The sequence below is a fragment of the Cetorhinus maximus genome, chromosome 8, assembly GCF_964194155.1.
Source record: "Cetorhinus maximus chromosome 8, sCetMax3.hap1.1, whole genome shotgun sequence".
NCBI classification, from domain to species: Eukaryota; Metazoa; Chordata; class Chondrichthyes; order Lamniformes; family Cetorhinidae; genus Cetorhinus; species Cetorhinus maximus.
This window is the reverse complement of record NC_135886.1, coordinates 10423861-10435920: the sequence shown is the minus strand read 5'-3', so window position 1 is coordinate 10435920 and position 12060 is coordinate 10423861. Positions and strand designations below refer to the sequence as shown.

The 12060-nt window shown below is 43.5% G+C and overlaps 1 protein-coding gene across 2 annotated transcripts in view; it reads left to right on the top strand.

Moving 5' to 3' along the window:
• Positions 1-435: 435 nt before the first annotated feature.
• The window catches only part of elk4 (ETS transcription factor ELK4), a 49964-nt gene continuing 38339 nt past the window's right edge, over positions 436-12060 (top strand). For both annotated transcript variants that reach the window (XR_013577255.1, XM_078546418.1), the window contains exon 1: positions 436-1113. The gene's annotated coding sequence lies outside the window, so the exon portion shown is untranslated. The remainder of the gene's footprint in view (positions 1114-12060) is intronic.

Sequence of the window (12060 nt, the reverse complement as noted above, 5' to 3'; positions counted from 1 at the left end):
GCCTTGCCAGGGACAGTCACATCCCAAGAACGAATAAAAACAAGGACAGGAGGCCATTCAGCCCATCATGCATGTGCGGACTCTTTGGTCTAGCCGTACTATTAATCCCGCTTTTCTGCTTTTTCCCCCATAGCTCAATATTTTTCTCTTCAAGCACTTATCCAATTCTCTTCAATCAAACCCCTTCATAATTTTAAAGACCTCTAGTAGGTTCCCCGCCACCCCCGCCCCGCGTTTACTCCCTAAGCAGAAGAACCCCAGGTCTTGTTCTGTAGTATAACGCCTCAGTTTAGACAACAGGGGAATGTCTCGCCAGTGCTTTAGGCTCTAGCTCGGTAAATAGCACCGCGAATTTCTTCCTAACCTGTTTTTGCATCAAAATCTGGAGTAGAACACGTGTCTCTCTCTAGGACGGCGCGGATACCCGCAGATAGGCTGACAGCTCCCAGAAACTGAAAGGAAATCGATCGAGAGACAGACGGGCGAAGTGGGGGGAGATAGAGACAGAAATCGAGAGGGGGGGGGACAACACAAGGAAGCGATTATGAGCGAAGGAGGGGGGAGTCAGGGGCTGTGAAGCTTCTTTATCCCTCCTGGGGCTGCTGCTGGTGGGGAGGTCGGTGTGAGGCGGAGATCAGTGAAAGGCGGAGCGGGGAGGGGTGAGGGAAAATCTGCGGTGAGAAAGTCTGATCACACACACACACACACACACACAAACCCCAGGACAAGACACGGGCTGAGAGAACCACACACACCCCTTTCCCAGCTGGAGGAAATCCCCAAGTGGTAGGAAACACCCGTGAAATTAACAAGGGTAAGAGGTGGAGGTGGAGGGAAGGAAATCGACAGACATGAAACTGATCGGTGGAGACGTGCGGGAGACCCGAGCGGAGCAGCTCCTGGTTGACAAGACAGAGAGGAAACGCAGCGCTCACCTCCTCTCTCTCTCCCTTCTCCCTCTCCAGTTCCCCAAGCTCCAGTAAAGCGACCGGAGGAGTCCTGTGACTGTGGACAAAATTGTTTTTGATTTGATTTTAATATTAATAGCATGATCACCCCGGAACTGCCGACCCTGGAATTTGCAGAGAGAGACAAGGCTCGCTGGAGTTGGGGGTGAGTGTATTTTGTATCTGTTTTTAATTGTTGTCTTGCAACATTGTTTCGTTTCCTTTTGTTCTGGGTTAATTGGTATCGAGCTTTGATTTTTGAGGTGAAATCACTGGGTTACAATGTATCGAGCTGGCGGATGTAGCGAAATCGAGTCCAGCTGTCGACTTGTGTGTGTGGTGAAGTGGGGAGTTAATTAAAAGGGTTTGGCAAATGACTACTAGAAAACAAGCAACCCCAAAAAAAAAAGGATATAAAACCAGAGGATGATGCTGGAGATTAATAACGGGATTACAGATAAATGCTTAAAGAGACGAGTTGTTCTTAAGTGAAGAGACTGTGTCTCTCCCTTATGTAAACTCTCTCTCTCTGGGCCTTCTATAGGCCTGGGGTTGAATCTGAAGTTATTTAGCTTTACATTTAATCTTATCGCTTCCTGGTTATTTTTTTTGTCCAGCTCTCTTTCCCCCCCCCCCCCCCCCCCAAGCTGTGGAGAAGGGGGATTTGTTTCCTCCTTTAAGGAACGGATCACAAACTCGGCCAACATTTGCGGGTGTTTACAGTTGACTTTATTGGCCTTGGGCTAGGGATTGGCATCAACCAGGATTCCCGCTGCTGATCGCTTATGCTGCTGGGAAGTGGGTGTGTGTGTGTGTGGAGAGAACTGGGATGAGAGCAGATGTGGGTTTTTAGCTCTAATGCCTCTTCCACACCCGGTCGAATAGGAGAAAACAACTTGCATTTATGTAGCACCTTTCACCACCGCCGGATGTTTCGAAGCATTTTACAGCCAATTAAATAATTTGATATGTAGTCACTGTTGTAATGTAGGAATTGCAGCAGTTAATTTTGCACACAGCAAACTCCCACAGACAGCAACCTGATCATGGCCAGATAATCCGTTCTTGTGATATTGATGAGGGAGAAATATTGGTTAGGACACCAGGGAGAGCACCCCTATTATTCTTCAAAATAGTGCCACGAGAGGGCAGGAAGATGGGGTCTCGGTTTAACATTTTTGTCTGAAAGGCGACACCTTTGACAGTGCAGCACTCCCTCAGTACTGCATTGAACTATCAGCCTTGATTTTTGTGCTCAAAGTTCTGGAGTGGGACTTGAACCCAGAACTTCATGACTGAGGTGAGAGTGCTACCAACTGGGCTAAGGTGGACAGGCAAATAACCTGTTGGCACTCATCCCCCCTCTTGAATGTTTGGGGGAACACAACACAGCAGAGTTGTAGGGGAGCATGTAACAGAGGCTTGAGGAGGTCTGGGGCCATTTGAAGAGTTTTCTTTTTGAGTTGTACTTATTGTTAAAATACACATCTGGAGCTATTATCGTGTTGGTGGTAACATTCAGCTCAGTTGGGCACATTGGTGCCCCAGTGCCCTGAAATGGAGCCAAGGCAGGGACCCACCAGGCACAACAAGGAGGAGGAAGAGCACACAAGGGGATGATAATGATAACAATGGCGTGGCTGGAAAGCAGTTACAAAGTAATCTTGTCAGAAAACAGTGAGAGCAAAGCTGGAGGCTGGATTATCTTCACTATAATCACTCCCACACACTCATTATTTTTAACAGTAATAACATTGTGTTATTTATACAGCAGTGACAGTGAAGTCGGAGCTGTCGTTAAGAGTGGGTGGGTTTGCAGGTGTCGTGGGTAACACTGCCAAAGGCACTCACTGGATACAATAGGAGGTCCTCACTCAAAGGATTGGTTAACTGATTATGCCCCGTGAGTAGTTGTCAGTTTAACCTGTCTGTCTGCCATTCCTCTGTTGTTGTCTTAAAGGAAGAGTTAAATATAAATGGTTCAGAGCTTAAGTTAAAGTATCAGAGAAGTGCGCTTTAACAGTGTTAATTATCACAAACAAAGATTTGTTAATATTTATTTGTGAGCAAGTCAATTTTCTCCTTGTGAAAGCATGAGGCCAAGAATAAAGAAAAATGGATAAACAGCAGGGAACTGTATAGGAACAGGATAATGCGATTCAGTTATCCTTGGCCATTCAATTAGATCATGGTTGACCTGTAACTCAACTCTAATTATCCACCTTTGCTCTATATTTCTTAATCTGTCTTTCCATCCTCGTTCCAAGGGTTGGCTGCACTATGAACAATCCTTCTCCACCGATTCTATTCCCTATTCTCTGCTGCCCTCACTGCCTGTCCCATAAGAGAGGCCAGTCCACGTTCTGATATTATCCATCCATGCCGTCTTGGGTCTTCCTTGTGCCTGTTTTGCAGGTGGTTTGCCTTGCATCACCTCTTTCTTTCCTAACACTCCCCTCCTGTTCACGTCACATGTCCAAAATATGTGAGCTTCCTTTGTATCAGTGCCTCAAACAAGTTCCTCTCAACACCAGCTTGCTCAAGCACCCACTCATTTGTCTGCTTGGCCGTTTGTCTACTTAGCCTTCCATGATACACATAATACCTGTCTGAGTCATTTCTTAATACTCTTACCTAACACACATCTAGCAATCTCAGTCTTGAAATTTTCAATTAACCCCCAGTCTCAACAGCCTTTTAGTGGTGAGAGTTCCAGTTTCCTTTACCCTCTGGGTGAAACTATGCCTCCTGATTTCACTCCTGAATGGCTTAGCTCTAATCTGAAGATTGTACCCCATTGTTCTGCATTCCCCCACCAGAGGAAATGGTTTCTCAGCATCTACCCTAGTGAATCCTTTTATCATTTTAAACAGCTCCATTAGATCATCCCTCAACCTTCTAACCTTGAGGGGATACAATCCAAGTTTATCTAAACTATTCTCATAATTTAAAGTCCCAGCATCATTCTGATTAATCTGTTTCTTACCAAGACCTCCCCCGCAGTACAGAACTGAGTGCAATATTACAGTTATAAGAACATAAGAAACAGGAACAGGAGTAGACCATTCGGCCTCTCGAGCCTGCTCCGCCATTCAACAAGATTATGTCTGATCTTCTTGTGTTCCGATTTCCACATTCCCATCTACACCCGCTAACCTTTGATTCCCTTGCCTAATGAGAATCTATCTACCTCTGCCTTAAAAATATTCAATGAGCCCGCCTCCACCACCTTCTGAGGCAGAGAGTTCCAAAGTCGCACAACCCTCAGAAAAAAATTCTCCTTATCTCTGTCCTAAGAGGGTGACCCCTAATTTTAAACAGTGACCCCTCGTTCTGGACTCACCGACGAGAGGAAACGTCCTTTTGACATCCACCTTGTCAAGGCCGTTCAGGATCTTATATACTTCGATCAAATCACCCCTCACTCTTCTAAACCCCAGTGGAAACAAGCCCAGTCTGCCCAATCTTTCCTCATAAGACGACCCACTCTTTCCAGGTACCAATCTAGTAAACCTCCTCTGAATCACCTCCAATGCATTTACATCCTTCCTTAAATAAGGAAACCAAAACTGCACACAGTATTCGAGGTGCAGTCTCACTAACGCCCTGTATAACTGAAGAATAACATCCTTACTTTTATGTTCAATCCCTCATGTAATAAAGGATACCATTCCATTGGCCATCTTAATTACTTGCTGTACCTGCATACTGACTTTTTCTTACTCATATCCCTCTTTTCACAATCTCAGGAGGTCACAAAGCACTTAACAGCCAGTGAAGTGACTTTGAATTGTCATCACTGTGTAATGTAGGAAATGTGGCAATTGATTTATGCACAGCAAGATTTCACAAAAAGAAGAAATAAGATAACATGTTTTTGTGATGCTGGTTAAGGAACAGTGTAGCAGTCCCTCAGTACCAGTGTGGATTTTGAATCCAAGGTCTCTGGAGTGGCATTTGAACCCACTGAGACATGACTGACATGGAATTATGTTCCCTGATTTTGCTGGAGAGGGGTATCTGGGGATGGTTGGAAAGCAGTACTGAGGGACTGCGGCACGGTCAGAGATACTGATTTTCTGATGAAACCTTAAATTGAGGTTTGAACTAGCCCCTCACGTGGCCGTAAAACACCCCATGACAACCTTTGAAAGAGAGCCGAAAAGTTCTGGCCAACATTTATCCCTTAACCAGCATCACTAAAACATGTTGTCTTTTTTTTTCGTGTGGAACCCTTCTGTGCATAAATCAATTGCCACACTGCCTACATTACACAGTGATAACAATTCAAAATTACTTCATTGGCTGTAAAGCGCTCTGTGCCATCCTGGGAGGTGAGCCCTGGTAGCCTTGTTTGCACACATTTAGGTTTTTAAAAAGTGATGCCCACCAAAGTTGCTGGAAATGTGAGATGACGATGGTGTGCCGAGGGCAGTGGGACATCCGGTACCTTGGTAATGTTGTGACCAACAGTCCATCTCCTTAATCAATGATATTCAAAGATTGAGAAATAAACAAAAGGAAAGACCGCGAAGAAGGATGAATTCCCGTCCAGTCAGTTACACAAAGAGAAATAAAGAGAGGGGAAGAAAGATTGGGTTAAGATTGAGAGAAAAAGAGACAGAAAATTAAGAAAGATTACTTTTAAAATTAGTCATTTTTAAAATCAGCTCAGTAAGTTCAAATCCTGAAGGAACGAGACGCTTAGAATTATTCTCCTTCTGGATAGGAGAGCTTGGCTAGCAGTAATTAACAATTAGTACATTATTAAAAGGGGACTTGTGTTTTTAATTACTAGACTTAAATTTCTGTGGTGCATTTGACTGGTAATTAATGTTCACGTGTAGCAACTTCATGAAACTCACAGGGAGGTAAAGATGCTATTTTCGTGAAGCTTAATGGTGCAGCAGCTCAAATTGGCCAGCAATTTGTTGTGGTTTGCATTTCACAGGCTATCTCTTCCTTGCTACAAATTGCATGACTGATTTGTGCATTCATAATGGCAGGTGCTATTCATAAACCATTGTTTCTTCACCAAAATCTGGGTCAGTGTTCTATTTTCGTGGGGAAGCTGAGATAAATCCCACCACTAATGCACCACTAAGAACCCCATTATCTATTGTATCAGAGTATAGTCTGTGTGAAAAACAACAGAAGAACACCTGCAAAGTAGCAACCTGGGACTTGCAGTCCTGACTGCTGTGTGGAATGAGTGTACTGCACTGAGCTGGTGATTGAGAGGGTCAGTTTGTGTTTCTACTCTGTGTTCGTTGCCAGTCTGTCCTTGAATTGGAGAGATTGAAATTGACGACCAGTTCACAGGGTGCCAAGGGAATGGCTGTAGAAGGTACATTCCTAGCGACCTAGCTATTGTCAGTTTGTCATCTGTGTTGAGATGACTGATCGCACCATTTGAGGCACTGGATCAGAGAATCAGCAACGATTCCAGCTCCTGATCATTACCTGATCATGTTTGAGATGATTAAAAAAGTCGCTAGCATAGATTGCAAGAAAAGACATTTCTTCTGGGGGCTGGGAGTCCCAGAACATGGGGTCATAACCTTAAAATTGGTCCATTCAAGGATGATGTCAGGAAGCACTTCACCACACATAAGGGTAGTGCAAATTTGGAACTCTCTCCTCGACAAAAATGCCGTTGCGACTGGGGGTGAATTGAAAATTCCAAAACTGGGATTTGTAGATTTTTATTGGGTAAGGTTATTCTGGAAGGTGGAACCAGAATGGGTAAATGGAGTTAAGATACAAATCAGTCCAATAAATCTTGATTTGGAACGATATCGCTGTTCCTTCACCGTCACTGGGTTAAAACCTGGAACTCCCTTCCCAATAGCACTGTGGTTGTTACTACACCAAGTGGACTGCAGCAGTTCAAGAAGCTGGCTCACCACCATCTTCTCAAGGGCAGTTAGGGATGGACGATAAATGCTGGCCTTAGTAGTGACCCCCCCATGAGCAAATAACAAAAAGTCATGATTTCATTGAATGGCAGAAGAGGCTCAAGGGGCTAAATGGCCTATGTTCCTATCACAGTTGCAAATTAAGTGGACATCAAGAGAATACAGAACCATGCTCAGCTGTGATTCCTCACATGGTTGAATATCATGGTGTTACTATTGAGCCTCATGCACATAGGCTAGGAGCTTGTGCAAGGTACCAGCAGTTTGATGGCTGACCTTTAAGGATGGTCCTCACATTTGGGGCACTGATGCATGGGGCAGGAGAACATTAGTGGAAACTCCTTTCATGTAGAAAAACTCATGTACCCCACTTCAGGGCTGAGGTATGGAAATCGTGTGAGGAACCGGGGTAGTAATGGGTTCGACCTAGACACTACAATGGGATGACATATATAAAAACAGAAAGACTTGCATTTATATAGCACCTTTCACATCCTGAGGTGCTCCCCAGCCAATGAAGTACTTTTTGAAGTGTAGTTACTGTTGTAATGTTGGAAACCCAAAAGCCATTTTGCACACAGTAAGCTCTCACAAACAGCAGTGTGGTGAAGACCAGATAATCCCTTTTAGTGATGTTGAATGAGTGATAGACATTGGCCTGCACACTAGGAGGCCTTGATTGCCCCCCCTGCTCTTTTTCAAAATAATGCCATGACCTCTTTTACATCCACCTGAGAGGGGAGGCAGGGCCTCACTCATCCAAAACATGACATTTCTGATCTTGCAGCACTCCCTCAGTACTGCACTGATGTTTTAGGCTGGGTTGTGTACTCAAGTCCCTGGAATGGGTTCTGAACCCACAGACGTCTGACTCAGATGATGCACTGCATCATTGCTTCCCCTAGGCCAAAAGAAAGTAACTTTTTAAATGGTAACCTCTCTCCAGTGCAAACTCGTACAATGGGCTTCCAACAACATATGCTCAAGTTTAGCTGTGAGCTGCACCTCACAAGTCAATTTACATCCTACTTTGTGCCCTGATGCAATGATTGCTGAGTGATCCTTACTGGAGCACACTGCAGACTGTCACAGGTAAGTCACACAAACCCATTCATGGATAACTAGATAACATACTCTGTCTGATTTTTCCCTCTCCTCCTTCCATGGGACTCAATAGTTTAGTGGCAGTGTTATTAGACAAGTGAGTGGCTATGCCACTGGATTCAGAAGCCTGGACTAATGATGCAGATGAAGCTGGGTTCAAATCCTACCATGGCGTTTTAGAACATGAATTCAGTTGAGATTTGGAAATAAAAAACTGGCCTGTAAATAGAAAGTGATGTGCACCCTTCTACCTCTCTCTGTCACCTCCGACAACCCTCTGTGCCCCTCACATTCTGGCATCTCGAGAATTTCCAATCTCCTTTGCTCCATCATTGGTGGCCATGCCTTTGGATTGAATTCCCTCCCAGAAACATTCTCTCCTCCTATTCAGGCACTTCTTAAAACCTACCTCTTTGACCAAGCTTTTGGTCACCTGCAGTAATATTCACTTCTGTGGCTCAGTGTCAAATTCTGTCTGATAATGGCTCCCATGAACCAACTTGGGAATTTTCATTGCATTAAAGATTCTTTGATAAATGCAAGTTGTTGTTGTATCAGTAAAAGGAACCATGAAACTCACGGATTTTCATCAAAATCCACTGCATCGCTATTGCCCTTTAAGGAATGAAACCTACCATTTTTACCCTGTCTGGCCTACACTTGACTCCAGTCCCATGCCAACATGGTTGACTCTGAATTGAACCACTTGGGGCAACTAGAGTCCATATCCTGGGAATGAATTAAAAAAGAATCCACATGTTCTGAGGCTAATTCTAGTGCCCTTAATGCTACCCTAATTAATTCAGCATTGTCCAATTAGCCACATGTGACTAGCTGGGGATCCAAATGAGGATAGTTGAATTTATGATTAGTAAATAATACTGCGTATGAACTTAATCAACAAATGTGCAAAAAGGTTAGGAAGTTTGGAGAAAGAGTGTGTGTATTTTCGATCGTTGTGAGAGCATTGTCCTGATTCTGATTGTGGTAGATGTTCAGTAAATGTACACATGTGAAATCCAGTTAACATCCATATGGGAAGTACATTTGCTTGTATCGTGTGAGGCATTTTCTGCTAAAATTAGTGCATGTGGCTAGCCAGTAATTTCTATTGGACAACGCTGAATAAACTATCACAGAAATGGCACAGTACTTGGGACTTTCCAGGCCTGTATGTCTTTGCAGAATGCACTGAGAAAAATATCGTTTTTAATTGAATCCAGGCCTGTCCTCCAGGATGAGGGTTTCTGCATCCTGTCAGTGGGATATCATTTCAAATCATCTCCGGCCTTCTCAACGGATAAAGCCATCTCGGGGAAAGTTGGAAATTTACAACTGCACTTCATTCCTTCAGATTGCCATGATTCCCAGTTGGCTGCCCTGTGAGGCTATGATAGGAGCAAGATGCAGTGTAATGCACAATCTGGAGATTTATCTACATCTGGCATTGATTGCCTCAACATATGTTTCTGTGCCAATTCCTGTATAAAGACTAGAAGGCAAGAATTCACTCAAACCTAGTATTGTATGCCTACATTTGCGCTCTGTGTATGTATGTTGTATGCTTGTGAGGGCTGCATGGTAGAGGATGCCGCTGAAACCCTTATGCATACCTTTGTTATCTCTAGCCTTGACTACTTCAATGCTCACCTGGGCAACCTCCCATTTTCCACCTTCCGTAAACTTGAGCTCATCCAAAATTCTGCTGCCTGTGTCCTATCTTGTTACAAGTCCCACATTCACCCATCACCCCTGCGCTCACTGACCTACGCTGGCTGTCCGTTTAACAATGTCTCAATTTTAAAATTCTCATCCTTGTTTTCAAATCCCTCCTTGGCTTCGCCCCTCCCTACCTCTGTGACCTCTTCCAGCCCTACATCCCCCGCCTTGATCTCAATGCTCCTCCAATTTTGGCCTCTGGCCCATCTCAGATTTTAAACGCTCCATCATTAGCTGCCATGCTTTCAGTTATCTAAGCTCTGGAATTCCCTCCCTAACCCTCTCCGCCTCTCTCTATCTCTCTCTCTTCCTTCAAGCCTACCTCTGACCAAATTTTAGGTCTACTTATGTGGCTTAGTGCCAAGCTTTGTTTGATAATGCTGCTATGAAGTGTCTTAGAACATTTTAGTATATTAAAAGCACTATATATAAATACAAGTTGTTGTTGTTGTTGACTGATGATGAAGAATCTAATAAGGTGTGTGATTGACAGAGGAGCTGGGGTTTAGTTTTCCAATATGTCCTGTTGAGTGATGTCACTTATGGACAGTGGACAAACTATAAAAGGAGTATAATATATATTGTCACCAGGATTTTAATAACAGCCCCAATTTTTCATATTGTTACTAACTTCCACTTTCATTGTGATAAACTGTCACTCAAATATTATATTTGTATTAATTTATATTATACCCACCACTTGGATTTCTAATTCAGATGCTCTGGTCATTTATTTCATTTATGTTTGTGGGGGCTTGAAGTGCGCAAATTGGTTGTTGTGTTTCCTACATTACAATAGTGACTTCACTTCAAAAGTACTTCACTGGCTGCAAAGCACTTTGGGATATTCTGAGGTTGTGAAAGGGGCTATATAAATGCAAGCTTTTCTTAATTTCATGAAGGTGAAAATTGTTCCCATCGTACTCCATTTGAGCTGTGAGGAATATATAGCCGTCCAATTTATGAATCTGCTCTTCGAAAATTGAGTTCTGCCCCAGAGAGCATTCTGAGTTACATGACATTAGGGTGAAGTATTGGTGAGTCCAGGTCAATCACTCAAATTGGGGGTTGCAGGGTTAATGGTAATAGTTTGAGGTCATGAATTAAGACCATCATACAACAAATGTATTATTCTGCATTACAGTATATTGTTATTGAACAATTTATACATTGTGAAAATAGCATGTACAGTACCCATAATTCTTTAAAACACTTTAATGTTAAAAATATATGTTAAATAAAGGTGGCAATTTCCTGGTATTTTTCTGGTTTAAGCTGAACCCAAGGATTAACCGACAGCTGCCAATATAAAGGAAATGCTCTCAGCGATTAGGCTGTAATTGACCTCAGGCTATGCTTAGTTGAACCAAACTCCTCTCAGTTCCACTTTAGCAACATCAAGGCTAATCTGTGTCTTACACCATCTGTGGGTGATGCCACAGGAGATCAGTTAGCTGACCCCAATTGAGCCTGTGGCAGCATTGTGTATTGATTAATGCAGTCTTGGTGGATGTGCTTCTTTCTCGAGACCACAGGAAGGATTTTCAAAATTTTTATCTCTTTAACGATAGATGTTGTTGTCTTTGAATGTGCTTTGCATCAATTGTGATTTACATGATTTGATCCTGGTTTTATTAATTAATATTCTGGATTACCTTTTTCTATACCATTTAACAGTTAATATGATCAGTTTTAACTTGCAGAAGTGAGGAACTGTGGGGTATGTACAAGGGTCATTCTAACTTTACTCGCCAGGCAAAAATCAGGCAGAGTCTAACATGGACACCCAACTCGCCATGACCCAATATTGACTTCTGCTGATAAAAGTTAAATTCACTTCTAAGATAGGGGCCTGAATTTCACGCTTGGCACGTGCACCAATTCGGCAGAGCTGGAAGCGGACACGAAACGTGCTTCCGCCCGAGATTGGGCCCCGAACGCAATTTCACACTAGCTGGCCAAATAACAGCCAGCCAGCACGAAACGGGCGCTGAGAAAGCCTCAGTGCTGCCAAGGGGACGGACAGAAGGCGGGCGCCAACAAAAGTGAGGGTGCGGGTGGGCGCTTCTAGTGAATTCCCTGAAGGCAGGCAGCTGCTGCGGAGCTGCCTCAGGGAGCTGCAGACCCAGACAGATTAAATGGCATAAAAAATGCACCAAACTGTGTCTATGCAGCACATTCAAACACCTGACAGCAGAACTCAAAAAAAAACATCAGATCCCAGATATATTTTTTTATTATATATCACCCTGGACACTTTTTGGACGAGGTTTTGTTAAAAACGGGCCTGCCCGTATTGCCCATGCGACAAGTGCAAAATCACATGGGCAAGGACAAATCGTGGACAATAGGGTTTTCAATGGCCTTAATTG